A 20,678-nucleotide genomic window follows, 5' to 3' on the forward strand; every position below is an offset into this window, starting at 1 on the left:
TGTTAGGAGAAGCTAATGTGTCTATAATCCTTAGACGTGTACAAATTTACAGGCAAAGATTAAACCCTCAAGCTTAATATTTAAGACATATTAGACTTAGTTTCACTAGCTTTTGACAACTGTCATCCAGAAGGAAAAAAATAATACTTTTTTGTGTGTGTGTGGTACGCGGGCCTCTCACTGCTGTGGCCTCTCCCGTTGCGGAGCACAGGCTCCGGACGCACAGGCTCAGCGGCCATGGCTCACAGGCCCAGCCGCTCCGCGGCATGTGGGATCTTCCTGGCCCGGGGCATGAACCCGTGTCCCCTGCATCGGCAGAGGGACTCTCAACCACTGCACCACCAGGGAAGCCCAAGAATACTTTTTTTTTTTCCACCTGACTCCAAAATTCATACCTTAAAGTTCCCCTGTGACTTAACTGTAGAAAGTCTGTTTCTTCCTTTGAAACACGTTTCTTGAGTGCCTGCTGTGCTCAGGGCCCAAACTTCCTAACTGGATTCTTCCAGGGCTTAAATGCCAAAAACCACAGCTGGTTTAAGCAATAGAAAGCTTTCTAAAGTAATGAAAGATAAAGTCAAGGACATGATGTTAACCAGTACGTCCTGGAATGAACCTAAGAAACCTGCTAAAATGGGTTGCCAGATGCAGCCCCATTATCTTAAGGAAGTAATGAAAGCAGCTATTTAAATAGTATGAGGAAAAAACAAGTAGTGGAAAATAGGTTTGAGTTCAGTGCAGAAAGTGGGTTGGGGGAAAAAATTGAAGACGTAAGGGTGAGGAAAGATAATACAGAGGCAACTGTTATAACTGAAGTGTTGCTGGACTTGGTTTACCTAAGAAAATGAATGACTACTTGAATTAAAAAGCAAAATTCAGCCTGTTTATAAGAAGAAACTGAAATGACTGATTTCAAAAGGATAATTGAAATTGGTACTCCTTGTATGTGTAAGTAAAATAGGGATTACTCTTAAAATAACAGGGAAAAAAAGTTTCATTGGAAAAAGAATTGACGCAGAAACTATCATTGATACAGTAATCATTCAACAATAATAACTGGGTTTGTGGGGTCCCAAACAGCATAAAAGGAAAACTGGTAGAAACGCAAATAGAAACGGGTGAAAATACTATTTACTATCCACAGCATTGCGCTCAGAATTTAAGACCATGTCCTGAGAGCTGACCTTTCCTCTTATTCTTGTTTCTTTCTTCAGTGCCTTGCATATGGTAGGTGGTCAAGTTATGTTGGTTGAATTAATGAATAAATAAGTAGTCAAGTTAGACTTGAGTAATAAGGTAGAAGTAACTGATATGGAGTGAAATTGGCAAAATTTTAAATACTTTTTGGTGCATACATGCAAAGAAATATTTAACAAATATTGGTCATTAGTTAGTGACAGGAACTACTTAAAAATGAAGAATGAGAATCCCCACATCTTAACAATGGGGATATTCCTGAAAAATCACAGGACATCTTTGCAGAGGAGGTTTTCCTGAGCTAGGTGAGGAAAACCTGATATAAATTCTGGTGTCATAAATACCAATTTAAGCATGTGTTGACCATGCAGCTTCATTTGGACGTTGGAGAAACCTGGTTGGCCAGGGGCGGGGGGGTGGGGGGGCAGTGGCTAAGGACCTGGGGTACCAGCATCTTCAAGTCTTTCTTGTTGAGTGTTTTCTTCAAGAAGTTGCTTTCCCCTTGTCCTCCTAATAGTTAACCTTGATGTCACGGAATCATCCTTCACAAAGTGCAGATTTTCTCCAGGTTGCATAATACTCAAATTATGCTTATGCCATAGTTATCATGTTAAAAAATAACCATTGTATTTAAGATGCAATTTTTATAATAGCACTTCATAACTTACACAACGTTGTTTTCTCCTGGAATGAATGTGTGGAATGTTATAGTCCATAGCGCCTTTCTTTGCATTGATTTGTATTTCCTACCTTTGTGTGTTTTATGTAAATAATGCATTTATAAGGTCTTCCACTGAAACACTGAGGCAATTGACGCTCTTATAAAATAACAATAATAATAATAGTGGAGAATCCGAGATCTTTGTGTTTTTCCCACTTTTACAGTTGTCTGATCCACGCTTTGAAGTTTTGTTGTTTTGTTTGTTTGTTTGTTGTTGTTTTGCGGTACGTGGGCCTCTCACTGTTGTGGCCTCTCCCGCTGCAGAGCACAGGCTCCGGACGCACAGGCCCAGCGGCCATGGCTCACGGGCCCAGCCGCTCCGCGGCATGTGGGATCCTCCCGGACCGGGGCACAAGACCGTGTCCCCTGCCTTGGCAGGTGGACCCTCAACCACTGCACCACCAGGGAAGCCCTGAAGGTTTTTTTTAACAGGCAGTCTTATTTCCAACTTTTTATTATGAAAATGTGCAAATATACAGAAAAGTTAAATAATAATAAAATTGTATATCCACCTAGATTTAAAAATTAACATTTTGCCATATTTTTTACTGAACAATTGGAAAGTAACTTACAGACATTTCACCTCTAAACACTAAGCATGCATCTCATAAAAACAACCACAGTAACATTATGTACCTCAAAAAATGAACAGCACTAATATCTAGTGCTCAGCCCATGTTTCCATTTTCCCTATTGATCCAGTCTCATCGCGAGCCTTACACATGATTGTCTGTTCCATCTACCTGGAACAGCTTCCCACCTTTGATTTTTTTCCAGGACTTTTTTTTTTCTTTAAATAGAGCAGATCAGTTGTAGAATGTCTGACTTTCAGGAGGTACCTGATTGTTTACATGTGGTTTGTTTTTCTTGTTCCTGTAGTTTCTGTAAATTTGCAATTAGGGCCAAAGGCTTGGTGTATTCAGGTTACAAATTTTTGACATTAACACCTCACAGATGTATTTCATATTGCATCACAACAAAAGTCTCATTAATATCTGGTTGACTCACTATCTGTGATGCAGAATTTGATCACCACATCTTCCCAACGTAAGGTATGTTTTTACTGTTGCAGTTAATAGATAACCTGTGCACTGACACCAGCAGTGCATGGATAGCCCGTTTACCAACAGCCTTGTATCTGGTGGTTTTGGGATCCAATGATGATGATCCTTGCCGGAATCAATCATTTCGTCAAGATTTGCAAAATGGTGATTTTCTTTGTTTTGGTTGCGCGATGTGGCGTGCGGACTCTTAGTTCCCGACCAGGGATCGAACCCGTGCTCCCTGCAGTGGAAGCGAGGAGTCTTAACCACTGAACCATCAGGGAATTCCCCCTGCAAAATGGCAATTTTCTATCATCCTTTTTACATTTACTGACTGGCATTCTTTAAGGAAGAGCTTTCCTTCATCGGCTGGGAATGCACGTAGGGTCATGCTCAAGTCTTTCCTTAAATTACCAGTTTTCAGAGGCAGGAGTCACTGGCAGTGATGACGAATGATTCAGTGTGTCACAAACAATTATGATCATTGTTTCTGATGCTCTAATTATCCCAGATTTGGCCAGTTAGAACCCTTCAAGTAGCCCTTTTGTCTTTTGACATTACGCCTCCAATCTCTGGGCATTTAATGGCCTTTTTTTTTTTTTGGTAAATGTATTTATTTATTTATTTTTGGCTGCATTGGGTCTTCGTTGCTGTGCGCGGGCTTTCTCTAGTTGCGACGAAGGGGCTACTCTTCGTTGCGATGCACGGACTTATAGTGGTGGCTTCTCTTGTTGCAGAGCACAGGCTCTAGGCGCGCAGGCTCTAGAGCACAGGCTCAGTAGTTGTGGCGCACGGGCTTAGTTGCTCCGCGGCCTGTGGGATCTTCCCGGACCGGGGCTTGAACTCGTGTTCCCTGCATTGGCAGGCGGACTCTTAACCACCGTGCCACCAGGGAAGCCCTGGGCACTTAATGGCCTTTTGACAAAGCCATCTCAGGTTCACCTTGCACTTTAAATGCCCCAGGTATGACATGAGCTATTTCTCCAGGAATCCCTGGCTCTTTTTAATAGGCAGAAATTCAGAAGCCAGATCTGGGCAGTGGGCAGGCTCACTGCTACTGGGCGTGCTTAGCAAGTGGGCTGAGCCCTTCCAACCATTGAGTGTGCATAAAGTCAACTCTGCCCTCAGTTTCATCAGTTACATAATATCTATGTAATGGGAGACATAATTACCTCCCAGACGAAGGACTCTGGGAGCAAACAAGTCTTGTTGAGCAAACTAAACTGGAGAGAACACAAGTGTTAACGCTTACTAGGAAAGCAGCAAACTTAACCACGAGGTCTTTTGCCAAGGCCGTCAGTGGCGCATTTCCAGAGGACGGGAGCATGTCAGTCAACCTGGCAAGTGGGTTAAGTAGAGGGCAGTTAAGAGCAACGAAGTAAGGACACCAACTATGTTGTGTTTTAACTATGAACTTGATGATTTACTGTGTTGATAAGTTAATCACACTCCTTTCCCATCACATTTCCTTAAGGCAGGTTTCTGATCTAAATTTGAATTCTGAGAGTCTATTTCATGCAAAGTACTAGTTTTTCTTGCTAAACTTTTATTTGGTCTTTAAAACTTAAAGCCATTAGTTTTCACTCGACGCTCTATCTTCCGGCCGGTATGAATTCATTTGCATGTGCGTGTAAATGTACTTCCAGCCCTCTATTTCCGTTACTTTCCTCGTGGCACTCTAGTTCACTATAATTATCCCACCTCAGAACACTATAACCATTGAACGTGGCAAGCATGTGCACTGCGGTGATATGTATGCATGTGTGTGTAAGCCTGTCAGCAGCATTGAGTCTGCTGTGTAGACGGGGAAAGTGAAGCCCAGGATGCTGACCTGAGGTCACGTACACAGTGTGACAGAACAAGGGTTGGAACCCATGGCTCCAGCCCTTAGTTGAGTTCTTCCTGTAAAATATTGTTAAGTGAAAAAAAAAATATATATATATATATATATATAGTTAAGTGAAAACTGAGAACACAGAAAGTATGTATCTAATTACGTATTTTGATGAGATTAGAGCATTGAAAGTTTTTTTTCTCCCCGTTTTTTTTTTTTTTCCCCGTGTTTTTTAAATTCAAATCTTTATATGAGAAGAGCCCAAAAAACGATGCACTCCCCTCCCCCTTCCCATTCTGGTCTCCCACCCAGATCTTTTCCCCGTTCGGCAACCACGTGGTCAATGACCACCTGGACCATCGGATTTGGGCTTTACCCCTCCGTGTTCCGGTTCATTCTTCTCTATCCCAACAGCCACTACCTCATTTCAGGCCTTTCATCAGCTCTTGTTTATTTTGTAGCCAGGTAAGTGTTCACCCTACCCCAGACCTTGCACCTCTCACTGTATCTGCCACATTTGCCAAAGTAAAGACATCTAACCAGGACCACCACATGCAGCTGTGCAGGTTGAGGAGTGCATGTGACTGTGTCACCATTTGCTGAAAAGCCCTCCGTATCTCACCGTCCACAGCAGTGGCTCTCACTCTTAGCTGAACGTTAGAATGACCTGAGCAGCTGATTAACTTCATTTGGGATGGGACCTGGACCTCAGTGTTTCACTGCCCAGGTGATCCTAATGTTCCAAAGTGGAGCGAGGGCAGAAGCAGCGAAACCAATTAGGAAGGTGTGTTTACAGGTGATTCAGAGGAGAACTCGTGGTCGCGGTAGAGGTGCTGAGAAGTGACCCAGCACGTGGTGTGTTTTGCAGGTAGAATACAGGACTTGCTGGTGACTTGGACTGGGGTGTGAGGCAGAGAGAAGCCATGGACGGCTGTCGCTGCTCCCAGGAGGAGAGATTGGCATATTCACTTCTGTATCTCCTACACCAAGCACAGCGCCAGGCACATGGCAGGAAGTAGGCCCTCAATAAATGTTTGATGAGTGCATCTCTGCAGGAACCTCTGCACAATAATCAAGATTGTTTCCTCAGAAAAAAGAATCATTTTACATGTCCATCCAGAACTGCAAAGGGTCTGGGATTTTGCTTGACTTCCAAGATAATAAACTAGCCTGTTATTTTCATGGGTGCTGGCACAAGACGTGCGACTCCTGGGTCAAAGACAAAGAACTTTGTCACTCGTGGCAAGAGCAGTAGCCAGACTTCATATCTGAGCCGATTACCCTTGCTTTCCCTCATCCCCACCCCAATCACAAGAGGGTACCGGTGGGCCTAGATGGCGGGACTGCATCACAGGAAAGCAACATTTGGGGAAATCACTCCTTTTATAGTGAACGGCAAGCAAGCATGCTCTGTCCTGGGACATGCTGCTCGCTGTAAACACAAGCCTGAGAAATGGCCCAGGTAAAGATACCAGCACAAACATGTAGGGATACTCAGGGCCGTGGCCTTACTGTCTCTCCCAAGAATGCCCTTCCACTGAGAAGGGGGGGTCGTTCTTGCCTACAGGTAAGGAGAGAGGAAGCAAAATGAAGTTGTCTGTTCCAAGCCTACGGAGTAGAGGCCTTTTCCTGAAGAAAAATCTTAGGTCATACTAAATCAGACCTACACCCAGAAGTTGAAAAGTAATGATCTCACTACACTGTACACTGATTTAAAACTACACCTGGACTACTTGGTCTCATTTTTGAGCATCATGCTTTTGCTTTACACTAGAGTGTAATACATTACATGAAACTTAAATGGTTGAAAAAAAGTAGAATATCTCTTGACACATGAAATTCAAATTTCAGCGTCAATAAATAGTTTTACTGGAACACAGCCACACTTATTCCTCTAAATATTGTCTATGGCTGCTTTCCTGTTGCAAAGACAAAGTCGTGGACCATCAAGAGACCTGAACTATTTACCTTCTGACTCTTCACAGAACAAATCAGCCGACTCTTGCGTCTGCACAACAGGGTGCAGGCTGAGGTCTACCGGCTAAGCGAACACCAGACGAATTAGCAAAAGGAGCAACACTCGGGGTGTGCAGAGGAGGGCGAGAGCACTCGGGGTGTGCAGAGGAGGGCGAGAGCCCTGGAGCACGGAAGCGAAGGGGTACAGACGCGCGCAGCCGGCAGTCCGGGCTAACACGGGAGGGGCGGCCGGCTGCCCACGAAGCGAGAGGCCAGGGCTGCCGAGACCCGCGCCCGAGCCATGCCGCCCCTGCCGACCACTCCCTGCCTGGCGCCCAGGAGCCCCGTCCCCATCCGAGCGGAGGTCCGCGGGTCGTCAGAGGTCCTCCCTTCCCGGAGCGGCCGGGGTCACGGACTCGCTTTCCCGTCTTGCGGAAGGAGACGTGGGTGAACTGGTCACCCTCTCCTCTAGTTATTCAGCCGTTCACTCAGTACACAAACGGGGAGGTGGCTCCTCGGCACTGCGCCCTCCTCCCACTCTGACTGAGAAATTTTCAGTAAGCCGGAGGGGCTTCGATGCCCACCTTCCGCACGCCCCGAGCGGGGTAAGTCCACCCAGAGACGAGGGACCCTCGCCCGCTCCGGACGGCCCGCCGTCAGGCTGAGGGGAGAGAACGGCCAGAGACCGCGCTCACCCTCTACAGGGAGGGGTTCGGACCAGAGCCGCCCTCCCGGGACCACAGCCCATCCGTCCCAACACCCGCTGCAAACGCCCAGCTTCCGGCTTGCAGAGAATTCTCGGTTGCTGGGCGGGGCCAGGCGCGCGGGCGTTCCTGGGAAATGTGGGCGGCACCTCCCTGCGCGGGCGCACCGCCTGTAGTCGTGGCTCTGCCCGTCGCCACCTATCCCCCCGCGCCGTGCGAGAGCAACTGCTGGCGCGCTGCGGCCAGGCAGGGAGGGCTGGAGGGAGCGGGGGCATCCTTGGGGCGGCCTGGCCGCACACCCCGACACCTCCTCCGAGGTGCCCCCTGAGCTCTGCCCTCAGGGACGGAGGAGATTGTTGGTGCGGATATTCAAACAGCCCCTTCTAGCCGCTCCCATCGCCTCCCTCCAAGAGTGCAGCAGCCGCTCTTGTCTCCAGAGGTGAACCTCACGTACCTGTCCACCTGCTTGGGCAGTCAGCCAGTCTCGCTTCCGGTCTACAGTCCACCACCAACACTCACCGCCCCTTATCTGGAACCAGATCTCAGCATCATATTATTTTGCTTGTGAACATTTCAGTGTACTTTTTTTTTAAGCAGGTTTTTTTAAAGTAATTAATTTATTTTTGGCTGCGTTGGGTCTTCGTTGCTGCCCGCAGGCTTTCTCGGCGAGCGGCTAGGCTTCTCATTGCGGTGGCTTCTCTTGTTGCAGAGCAGGGGCTCTAGGCGCGCAAGCTTCAGTAGTTGTGGCGCACAGGGTTAGTTTTTCCGCTGCATGTGGGAGCTTCCTGGACCAGGGCTTGAACCCGTGTCCCCTGCGTTGGCAGGCGGATTCCTAGCCACTGCGCCACCAGTGAAGCACCGCCCCCCCCCCACAAAATCTTTTAAAGTTATATTCCCTTTGCATTCTTTTAATTAAAAGTCTCAATCCTATTAAAAAATAAAGTGAAGTGCTGAAGTACATAACCAACACCAGTGTTCACTCTGTCTTGTCCATTCTTAACCTGCCCGATTTGTCTGATTTCTTATTTTGTTGTTAAGAAATGAAACATTTGAAGTAGGCTCTCTCTTCCCACTGATTCCAGGCTGGCAGCCAATTTGACTCCTCTTAAAATTGGGGGGAGACTAGTGAGGCCCAAGACAAGAGAACTTAAGGCTGCAGGATTGTCCAGTTGTCACCAACCCTCCGAAGTCGGGTCCCAACAAGGGTTCTCCTGCCCGGTGTCATTCGAGCCAATAGGAGACCAGGCTGGGATGAGAAGCAAAGGAAGGCTTTATTCTCCGGTCAGAAGCTGGAGAGGACAAGCTCTCCCGACAAGCCGAACAGGCCCTGGTGGAGCCGCTTTATAGGGTCTCGAGGGTGGGGAGGGGGCGGGGTTCTCACGGGCCTGCGCGGCTCTGGCTGCAGATGGCAGTGTCGGGCGCAGCGTCTCTGCACACGGCCCGCCGCCGCCATCTTGGACTGAGTGTCGTGCGCTGCGCGTCTGCACGCGGCCCCGAGTTGAGGTGCAGGTGCACCCGTTTCCCACCGGCAGCTCTAGGCTGAAGGGCCGGGTGCGAGCCCCGTGTCCGCGGCCCGCTGTGAGCAAGAGAGACTGGCCTCAGCACAGAGGAGAAGAAAGGTTAGATGTTGTTTTATTACCCAGATTCTATGTTTATCGCCGGGAATTGTTCATGGGCTTTGCGGGTGGCACGAAGCCTGGAGGGTGGTAGAAGCATCCCCTTGTCGACAATGAACAATCTATGATAGGAATGGGAAAGAGTTTTATCTGAGGCACACTGAGGACTGTGGCCCAGGAGACGGCCTCTCAGTAGCTCTGCGGATCTGCTCTGGAGAGGCAGGGTTTTCAGCGCGGTTTTAAATCTTGTCAGAACAGAGGTCAGACCAGTCAGGGATACGGTCCTTTAGTGTTTCCAAAAAGACCAGCACGGACGCAGCGGGACAGTATGGCCTTGGCGCCTGGGAGGGCAGTGTTTTCATTGAAGGGGTCCCAGGGAGGGAGGCATCTCATCTTTATTGTTAACAGGGACGTCGTTTACTTCTGGTCAGTGAGCCCTTTTCTTTAATGGTTAAAGCAGACGTACGATGCGTGTCATAGGCCACACGCAGGCTGTTCTAGTTAACATGAAGTTCGAGTTAACTCGTGTATAACCGGAATAACTTCCCCACACCTGAGTATGCGAAAACTTCTTCCCTCACCTTCTCACCAAAGACGAGTGGGGTCAGGTGAAGGAGTTTTTCCGTTAAGGATTGTGACGAACTTCTAAGCAGGATATTGGCTGCAATTAAGAGAAAAGGAGTAAAAAAAAAAAAAAAAAAAAAAAGAGGAAAGGAGTGACCTGGGGTCTTAGACCATTGCTGCTCCCCGCTGACTCAAAATGTTGAAAAGAACCTTCCAGAGAACCTCCTTCTAGGGGCTGCAGGACAGGCAGCCTGTGACTCAAAGGAGAGTCCGGTCAGAAGCGTGAAGTCAGTCTTTACTGCTGGGCAACAGCTTCCCGGCAGCACGCTGTTGGCAGCAGGACTGAAGGCAGGTGTCCACGGGTGACCGATGTTCCCCGCAGTGTGACCGCACTGACCCCAGCTCCCTCTCATCTTCCTTGTCAACCCGTGTCATGCCAGGCTCCAGCCCCCACACCACCAGCACCACGGCTCGCACTCAGCAAAGGTAGAATTAGCTCTGCAGTGATAGTTCCTACAGATTTCAGCCCAACATGCCAACCAGATACTTTACAAATACTTTTAAAGAAACAGCCCTCCACGGACATCTCCTCAAGCGAGCAGAGACCCTCCACCCACCCCAGCAAGCCCGATCCTTTGAGGATGTCCCCGGGGAGGAGGACCAGTCACTGCCCAGCTGGGAAGGGCTCCTGGCTCTTCGGAATCTAATTCCTCTGGACTTCTTTGCATCCCTGTCTCACCTGTGTGTCCTTAAAAATGTCGTTCTTAAAGTTTATAACACCTTTCTGTGCGCTGTCGTGGGCGCGCTGGTCTGTTGCAACCTTGTACATCGGACCAGAAGCCGTGCAGGAGCTATTATTATGTGAAAAGGTGAATCTTGGAAGCAGAGAACGTGAGAGTGGGCAGGATGCCAACTACAGGGAAATGGCAGCATTTCCAGGCGCGCTGGTTTGAGTCTTTCGATCGTGCATTTAAAGTGAGGCAAACTTCACACAACTGTGTAATCTTTCTTTGAAACAAGCAGTCATTTGAATGTAGGCCTGGAGAAGGAGCCCACCTGAGCTCATCTAAAATGTGGGTTTTATGGTTAAATAAGGCTTTTGTGAGGAAGTTGGGGGCATTGCAAGGAAGTATGTGTCGTGACCAACTTGCCAGGCGGTGTCGTGGATGGAGCGCTCCCAGAGGTTCAAGGGTCTGAGCATCACAGGTTCTTGCGAGCTGACTACCGTGGGGGGAGAGAATGGGGCTCTGAGATGGATATTCCAGAGGGAGCAGGTTCCTGGTGGTGGCGGGGTCTGTGGGGTGAAGCCTCAGCGTGAGGCCTTATGTGGGTGGCGAGGAGATATTCCAACAGCAGCGTGTCTGGGTGGGGGTCAGTCATCCTGTGGACACTGACCGCGCTGAGCAGGAAGCTAAGACTTGGGGTGGAGAGGGAGTTTGTGGGCAGAAGTCTTCAGTAAAGAGGCTGGAGGTGGGTGGCCAGCAGGTTTGCAGGAAACGAAAACACAGTGAGCATGAAGCTGTCTCCTGGGTGCTGTGAGATTTAAAGGAAAATAAAGCAAATAATTGAAATCTGGTTAAGCCTTCTAATCATGCTGTCCTGTCCTCTATGTATTTTTCTCATGAGGATAAGAGAAATGGAGAGTCTAGGACATATTTATGTGCAGTGAAGGTAGATATTGGCCGTCTTCCACATATAAGAGATCTTAAGCTTGTAAGAAAGTGAAGAGAATGTTTAAAATGTACTTTTTTGTATTGTGAAATTGGTTATATCCTGGAGAATTAGAGTGGAATCGCCGTTTCACCAATCACTCCTCATCTAAGAGAAAAGTGTACCTTTAAGTCTGTAGAAATCTTTTCAGCAAGTTAAGCACAGGGCATTCTGGGAAAATGTCTCTGACAACTTTAAAAAGTAAAAAGCGGGCTTCCCTGGTGGCGCAGTGGTTGAGAGTCCGCCTGCCGATGCAGGGGACGCGGGTTCGTGCCCCGGTCCGGGAAGATCCCACATGTCGTGGAGCGGCTGTGCCCGTGAGCCGTGGCCGCTGAGCCTGCGCGTCCGGAGCCTGTTGCTCCACAACGGGAGAGGCCACAACAGTGAGAGGCCCGCGTACCGCAAAAAAAAAAAGTAAAAAGCAAATAAAAGTCAGTGGTGTTCAAAGGAGCAGCTTTGCTCAAGTCTTTTACGCTGAGTGGATTAAAATCCCACAGCTCTAATGCTGCTGCTAAATTGTAAAAGACAGTAGGGAATATAGTTCATTTTATTATTGATTTAGAAATTAATTTTACCTCATTTCCAGGGTTTGAGAGTGTTGTTACTGAATGGACTTGGGTCTGCTCGCCCACCGCACAGCGAAGCCAACTTGCTGGCACCGGGTTTGGTTTTTTTTTGTTTTTTTTAATTAAACTTTGCATTTGTGAGGCAGCCAAATAAGGTATGTAGAGTTTAGCCGGTATTTCCAGGACTTTTGTTTTTTTTGTTGTTGTTTTTTTAACATCTTTATTGGGGTATAATTGCTTTACAATGGTGTGTTAGTTTGTGCTTTATAACAAAGTGAATCAGTTATACATATGTTCCCATATCTCTTCCCTCTTGCGTCTCTCCCTCCCACTCTCCCTATCCCACCCCTCCAGGCGGTCACAAAGCACCGAGCTGATATCCCTGTGCTATGCAGCTGCTTCCCACTAGCTATCTACCTTACGTTTGGTGGTTGGCACCGGGTTTTGGTGAAGGAAGGTCCAGTGTTTAGTTGCAGGACACCAAGCAAGGAGTCTGGGTGGCTCGTGCTCAAAAGACCCAAACTCCCAGGCGGCTATCAGGGAAGGGTTTTTTCTTTTTTTACATCTTTATTGGAGTATAACTGCTTTACAATGGTGTGTTAGTTTCTGCTTTATAACAAAGTGAATCAGTTATACGTATACATATGTTCCCATATCTCTTCCCTCTTGCGTCTCCCTCCCTCCCACCCTCCCTATCCCACCCCTCCAGGTGGTCAGAAAGCACCGAGCTGATCTCCCTGTGCTATGCGGCTGCTTCAGGGAAGGGTTTTTATTTATTTATTTTTTTTTTAAGGGTTTTTAAAGGCAACATTTGGGAGAAGGCTGCTGGGTGACTTTCTTCTAGTTTGTTAGAGGTGAGATAACAGGGTGGTGTTTCAGGAATCTTAATCATCAACCTTCTGATTCCAGCCAGTCTGGGGTCTACGAGCTGGTGGTCTGCACCAACCTGGGGGTGGGGGGATGATCTTAGTTCCTGCAGAATACTCTGAGGTATGCATCAGATTGTTATGTATATCCCTTGGGAGGAACTAGGACTCTGTTTTACCATTGACCTATTGTCATTACAGGAAATCCCCTACATACGAACAAGTTCCATTCTGAGAGCACATTCATAAGTCCAATTTGTTCATAAGCCAGTTTGTTCATAAATCCAACAAATGTAGCCTGGGTACCCAGCTAACACAATCGGCTATATCATACTGTACTGTAATAGGTTTATAATACTTTTCACACAAATAATACATAAGAAACAAACACAAAAATAAGCGCTTTTAATCTTGCAGGACAGCACCTTGTAAAGTACAGGAGCACAGTACAACAGCTGGCATACAGGGGCATGTTCACATCTTTGAAAGTTTGCAACTTGAAGGTTCGTGCATAGGGGACTTACTGTACTTTTCTTGCTTAACTGCTTTTCCTTTGTTTCTGTGTTCCCTCACTTCCCTAACTGGTAACTGCTTGCGCTCTTTGAAACTCAGGGAAGACCTAGGAGACTAAAGTCTTTCCCTACGAACAAGAAACGGGGGACACGGAGGGCTTTTGTACCCTTTAGGGCCCCAAAGGGTCCTGCTCAGTTTCAGTATCACCTCCAGCGGGAAAGTCAGCCCCAAACAGAGCAGCTTACAATGCTGCAGGGATGGCTCCGAACACAGGGGCCCTGTGGCAGCGGCGATGATGTTGCTCTGGCTGGGCTGTTGACCAGATGCAACCATACAAGTTTAACTACAATTTTTACTGTGAAATTGGACCATAGTAAGAAATACATATGTGGGGCTTCATCCTAAGCTCCTGGTTAGAGCTCCTGACACCGTCGTAATTTCCTAAGTAATAAAAGAAATAGCGTCGTTATTCGGGTTCTGTGAGTCATAAGCAGGAAAAGAGTATCTTTTGTTATTCATAGCAGCACCTAAGTTTATATGAATGGGGTGAATTTTGGAAAGCCCCTAAGGATGGGGGGCTGGTTGCCAGGGGAACCAACCATGTGATTCAAGGGTTGGAATTTCAACTGGAGGGGACCTCTGGGGAGGGGAGAGGACTGGAGATTGACTTAATCACAAATGCCCAATGATTTAATCAATCGCGCATATGTAACTGTCAAGGAAAAACCCAGTTTTTCGCTACTTCGTCTGTCTTTTCTGTGAGTCACACAAAACACTTCACTACTGGTCACCAAATGTTTTCTGGTGGAGTTTTTTCCCAACATCAAGCAGTTCTCCACAACACCAGCTGCGTGTCCTGCACTTTAACTCAATTCCAATACTATTCCTAGAGGTAGTGTCCGATCCCACAGATTAAGGGCTCAGTCCCATAAGACTGCCCCCACAAGCACACACACACTTCAGATGCCAATCACAAGTCCAGGTTATCATCTGTGCTCTGACCAACTGCTATAGATGGCAGGTTCCAACAACTCCCTCCTTGGGTTTGATCGATTTGCTAGGATGGCTCAGAGAACTCAGAGAAGTGTCCCTCAGTATCTGCTGGGGATTTCTTCCAGAATACCAAAACTCTCGGTTGCTCAAGTTCCTTATATAAAATGGCCTAGGGCTTCCCTGGTGGCGCAGTGGTTAAGAATCCGCCTGTCAATGCAGGGGATACGGGTTCGAGCCCCAGTCCGGGAAGATCCCACATGCCACGGAGCCGCTAAGCCCATGCACCACAACTACTGAGCCTGCGCTCTAGAGCCCACGAGCCACAACTACTGGAGACCGCGCGCCTAGAGTCCGTGCTCTGCAGCAAGAGAAGCCGCCACAATGAGAAGCCCGCGCACCACAATGAAGAGTAGCCCCCGCTCGCAACAACTAGGGAAAGACCACACGCAGCAACGGAGACCCAATGCAGCCAAGAATAAATAAACTAATAATAATAATTAAAAAAAAAAAAAGAACCTAGTCAACTAGCAGCTAAACCTTTGGGTGGCCAACACTTGAACAGAATTAGACTTCTGTAATATAGTAAACCTGAGAGGTTATTCTGTCTTACAGACCAGGGGTCCCCAACCCCCTAGCTATGGACCAGTACCAGTCTATGGCCTCTTAGGAACTGGGCCACACAGCAGGAGGTGAGTGGCGGGCAATTGAGCGAAACTTCATCTGCCGCTCCCCATTGCTCCCCATCGCTCCCACTACTGCCTGAACCATCCCCCAAGTCTGTGGGAAGATTGTCTTCCACAAAACCGGTCCCTGGTGCCAAAAAGGTTGGAGACCCCTGTTATAGACTTAATATCTTATGGCCTCAGGAAGCACTCATTTCAGAATAGGAGCAAAAACAAAGAGGAGGAAAGTAAATTAAAGTTATTGAATACAGTTTGGGAATCGGCTGAGAAACATGGAAAATGGAGAACTACCCAGTCTGCAAACACCACTCACCTTAATGCAGGGGCCATCACCTGAAGGCGGCCGTAACCACTGGCCCGCAGGTGCATGGAGCCCCTGTTTCCCTCAGGACTTAGATTCCACTGTGTACAATCATGTGTTGCATGTCAGGCCATCAGAAGAGAAACACAAGAGGAGACCAAGACAGGAGGGCATTTTGTCAATGAATGAATCATACACGGCCGGGAACCTTTAGAGAAGTGGTTCTAAGACCTTTTTGACTATCCATTGCTACCGCGCACTCAGCTTCTACGTATGTTACGTAGAGTGTCCATGACGTGGTTCATTCCCGCACTCACGCCTGCTCCCAGCTGTGAGCTGTGACGCCAGGAGGGATCCAGAATCCACGGAATGCTCCTGCTGTAAGAGGGAGAAACCAAGAGAGGGAAGGAACTAGAAGTTACCAGAGTTTTCACACGTGCATTTGGAGGTTTTTCTCTCACCAAGACGAATTTTGGAAATATCCTGGGCGGCTCTAGTTGCACTGCTGAAGCTGCAAGATTAGGGAAGGACTAATGCGGCCCCATAACATGTGGACGTGAAAACAGCTAGAAGTGGGTTAAGCTCAGACCGAGACAGAGGTCGGCAGAGATGGCCCGAGTGGACCCCTCATTACGTATGTGTACTTCCTGAGGAAGCTGTGGCCTGAATCCGAGGGGGCTATTCTGGGAGATGGTGGTGGTCCTGAGCCCTGAGAGGCTTTCCTAGGAATTGAGCAGGAATGCTGACCCCAATACCAATTGCCTAGCAGAGGAGAAAGTGATCTGAGGAGGGAGTCGTCCACGGGGACGGTGACAAGCGGATCGTGTGCGCAGGCTGTCGATTTTTCCCCCCAAAATAGATGCAACTGATCTCCTTGTGCTTTATTTTTAGTTTGTCTCTCTTTCCATTCACTGATTTTCTCTTTGAGTCTGTCCGGTATCAAGCTTATCCCATATGTAGAGTAATTTTTAAAAATTCCAGTGACTGTCTTTCCAAGATTTGAAGATTTCAATTTGTTTCTTTTTAACATCACCTGTTGCTTTTTTATTTCTGATTGCTTTTTAAGAATTTTTCTTGTTCTTTTTTAAAATGGAAGTTATCCCTTTTTGTATCTCTCCGAGCGTGCCACATTTACTTACTTTGAAGTCTTTATCAGTCTGTTCCAAAGTGTGAATTTGGAGTGGATTCACATTCCAATTTTTAATTTTCTTGGAAAGCTTTTTTTTTCTCTCTCTCTCTTATCCTGGGCTCATACTTCCCTGCCTAGTGGGGTTTTTTAATAAAAAATTATTTAAATAATAATAAATTAAATAATTTATTATTAATAAATTATTAATTTATAAATAAATTAAATTTATTTAAATAATAAATTCATTCATTTTTGACTGTGTTGGGTCTTCATTGCTGCGCACAGGCTTTCTCTAGTTGCAGCGAGCAGGGGCTACTCTTCGTTGCGGTGCGCGGGCTTCTCACTGCAGTGGCTTCTCTTGTTGTGGAGCACGGGCTCTAGGCATGCATGCTTCAGTAGTTGCAGCATGCAGGCTCAGTAGTTGTGGCTCGCAGGCTCTAGAATGCAGGCTCAGTAGTTGTGGTGCACCGGCTTAGCTGCTCTGCCCTGCCTAGTGGTTTTATGGTTGCTTACACCTGACCCCTGGCTAAGCCATAGTCCTACAATGACATTTTAGGCCTCCCCTGTCCCACGGTGGTTTCAGAGTCATGCAGAATCAGGAAGTGTACCAACTGGAGGCTTGGTTGTGAGGCTTATCTCTGTGTCCCTACCTCTCCAGTCTCACAGTCTAGGAAGTGCCATCTCCCCAGGTGGCAATCAGCAATAGTTGTTTATTTTTTCCCAACTTCCTTTCATGACCTACTCTGCCTCTCACTTCCAGCAGTGAGCCTTGTGTGGAAAATTTTTAGTTCTCTTTATCCCATAGGATCAAACTCCCCATCAGTTCTGCTGACTTCCGGGTCAGAGCACAGCACACCCCAGGCTGCCGTCTGCTCTGTTTTGCATTTCTGCAAAGGGAGTACTTATCTCTTTTCTGCTGGATCTTTTCTATCTTCAAATACTCATCTTATCCTTGAGTTTATCTAGGTATACATATCTAGGTTTTCTATTTCAGTATTTTATCTGTCACTGCTGTATGTTTGGAACAGAGAAGGTACATCAAAGCATGAACTCTCCGTCTTATCCCTGGCCTTTCTTCTCTGCCCCAAGTCTTTATGTCCAGTGGCTACTAAGCAAGGGAACTTTTGTGTCTGTTGATGCAGTGATGTATATGGGTATGAGCTGGCCACAGCGTACCAAATAATCAGCTTTGATGAGACAGATGGGGAAAGTTCATTACAGGTAGATTATTTCTGAATGACTTAGTAAATTATGAACCAACTCTCTCTTTCATGCCTGAACCACTAAAAGAGAGGTTGGATTACAAAATCTGAGAGATCTGTTCCAGATTTAAGTGACCTCTTATCCATAGTAAGTCATCACTTAAGAGGAATACACAACAACCAGGTTGTTTTTGAGAGTTGAATCAGTGAATTTGTAATTACCACACTTGAGTATGAGCTCATTAGCCGGTCTCATCCTAGGATGTATAACACCAGAGGACATGTTACAGCCTCATAACAGAGTATCCAAGCCTGTGAAGGACTGGGGTAAAGCTGGACACATCTAACCTCGGTGCCCACCTACAAGCAGGATGCCTCTTATTTAGGAAGGTCCTTTCCCTCAACCCAAGGCAGGTCCTTCGCCCATCAGAGTGAGGGAGCCCCCCACACTTCTGGAAGAAAGCAAATATGACACAGGGCTCGAAAGCATGGGTTTTGGAATTTGTGAGCCTCAGTCCCAGCTCTGCCACTGGTTGACTATGAAATTGGCAAGTTAACGCTCTCTGCCTTCATTCCCTCGTTGTTGAGAAAGGAGTAATAGTTGTCTTCCCTCCCAGAGCTACCATGAGCGCTAAATGAAATAATGAGTGTAAAGTGCTAACCTGGGATCGCATGTATGTTCCTCCAAAAATTAGTAAACACAGAATCACCATATAATCCAGCAATCTGGGTATATACTCTAAAGAACTAAAAGCAGGGACTCGGACTTCCACGTTTATAGCAGCAATATTCACAGTAGCCAAGAGGTGGAACCAACCCAGGTGTCCATCGATAGACGAGTAAATAAACAACATCTGGTCTGTCCACAAAATGCAATATTATCCAGTCTTACAAAGGAAGGAAATTTTGACATATGCTGCAACACGGATGAATCTTGAGGACACATAATGTGAAATAAGCCAGACACGAAAGGACAAATAGTGTATGATTCCACTTATATGAGGTCCCTCAAATGTGGATCTGTCAAATTCATAGAGACAGAAAGTAGAAGGGTGGGTGCCAGGGGCTGGGGGACTTTCAGTTTGGGAAGATAGAAAGTTCTGGGCGTGCGTGATAGTTGGTTGCACAACACCGTGAATGTACTTAACACTTGTGGACTGTACACTTTAAAATGGTGCAGATGGTAAATTTTATGTTATGTGTATCTTACCACAATTTTTTTTTTTTTTGCTGTAGAAAGGGATTTTATTTTCCACCAACCCTTGCGCAGAAATCACAGATACCAGGGTTTTACCCCTCTACTTCCATCTTTGCCCAAAGAGCAAAAAATACAATCAGGATAATTACTTTTTCTTAGACAATCTAATTACAAAGTTGTTTCCCTCCCAGTAACCAACCAAACACATCAGAGGAATCTTATGTTTAGGTTCAAACCAAATAACATGAATTGACTTGAGAAATTCTGTGACTTCTCCTTCTAAACATGTTTACTACTGTTGCTACTAAGTCCCCATCACTTATCAGCAGTTTGGATTCCAGATGATATTTTCAGACCTTTCAGTATTCAGCTCACCATCCACAAGACTGTTTCTCCTGTTGGTGGCCTGGTGTTTAGATGTGCTGTGATTTCTTCCTTCCTCAGGGCAATTAAGAAACCGTTTCAGGGGCTTCCCTGGTGGCGCAGTGGTTGGGAGTCCGCCTGCCGATGCAGGGGACACGGGTTCGTGCCCCGGTCCGGGAAGATCCCACATGCCGCGGAGCAGCTGGGCCCGTGAGCCACGGCCGCTGAGCCTGCGCGTCCGGAGCCTGTGCTCCGCAACGGGAGAGGCCACAACAGTGAGAGGCCTGCGTACCGCAAAAAAAAAAAAAAAGAAACAGTTTCAGTTTCACGAGGAGCGAGGGCTTCAGGAAAGTCGTCCCACAAGGCCCCTGGAAGTGAAACGTGAACCTGTTCATGACGGGGGTGGTTCCCATGTTAAATTCGGCCACTTCTACTCCCCGGGCAGACACGTGGGGGGCAAACATGGCGGCAGGGTAGACCACAGAGGACGTTCCCACCGCCAGACACAAGTCACAGAGGGCCAGCTCCCTGTCAGCCTCCTTCGGGATGGCAGGGTCCAGGTTTTGTCCAAACCACCCACGTGAGGTCGCAGCAGGCCCACACAGCCTGCCTCTTCACACCAGCGAAGTTTCAACACTGGGATTCTGGCGTCTTGGGCTTTAGGTTCTGGAGCCCCTTTTCCTGATAAAACTGGACAAATTGGACTCTTGTAATTCTCGGCCACAACTCCACAAGAGGTACATCGAGTTTTAAATAAGCTACCGTGGATTTCCAGAAGGTTCTTGGTGCCAGCTTTGTGGTGCAGCTCATCGGTGTTCCGGGTGATGACCACAGCCCATCGGCCCGCCGGTCCAGCCGCGCCTCACGCTTGGCGATGGCCAGGTGCCTGGCGTCGGGCCCCTTGCTCTGCACCGCTTCCCGCCAGTACTGGTAGGACTCCCACACCTGGGACGGGCTTCAGGCAAAGGCCTGAGGCATGGCCAGGTCCTGAGCTCCAATAACCTTCCGCTCCTCTGAAAGTCGGAACCCCACTCTCAGCACTGACGCCAGCCCCTGAAATGATGACTGTGTGCTTGGCTTTTGCAAAAAGCTTCCAGAAGCCCGGCTGTATTTGAACTTGGACGAGCCATTGTTAGGCAAATCTTGGTTTGTGCAAGGCTGGAGAGGTCGATCCACAATACAGCTGGGCAAGTAATTGGCTTGGGACAATCTGGAGAGGTGGCATCAGGTTTTCCTTGTCGCACTAATTATTGAGATGGGCTCGTTTCCTGCCCCTCCCTCGTCTCTCACTGTGCCGGAAAGACACCAGGCCTCGGGCCTCTGCACATGCGGCTCTTACCACAATTTTTAAAACAAGAAGAGCCACGTGACAGCCTCTGCACTTGCTGCGTAATTACTGTTCAGTGCTTTGTTCGATCATTCTTACTGAACAAACCTTCTCCAGATCCTGTGTTAGGACTGCTGCTCCCAAGAGGGGTAAGACACAGGCTCTGCCCTCAGAGATCGTGGTCGAACAGGGGTG

General features: G+C 47.5%; 1 pseudogene; it reads right to left on the reverse strand.

The window, feature by feature from the left end:
• Positions 1 to 6,697: 6,697 nt before the first annotated feature.
• LOC136139187 (NAD-dependent protein deacylase sirtuin-5, mitochondrial pseudogene) lies at positions 6,698 to 20,381 on the reverse strand (annotated as a pseudogene).
• Between the last annotated feature and the right edge of the window lie 297 nt (positions 20,382 to 20,678).

The sequence above is a fragment of the Phocoena phocoena genome, chromosome 19 (assembly GCF_963924675.1).
Source record: "Phocoena phocoena chromosome 19, mPhoPho1.1, whole genome shotgun sequence".
Lineage (NCBI taxonomy): Eukaryota > Metazoa > Chordata > Mammalia > Artiodactyla > Phocoenidae > Phocoena > Phocoena phocoena.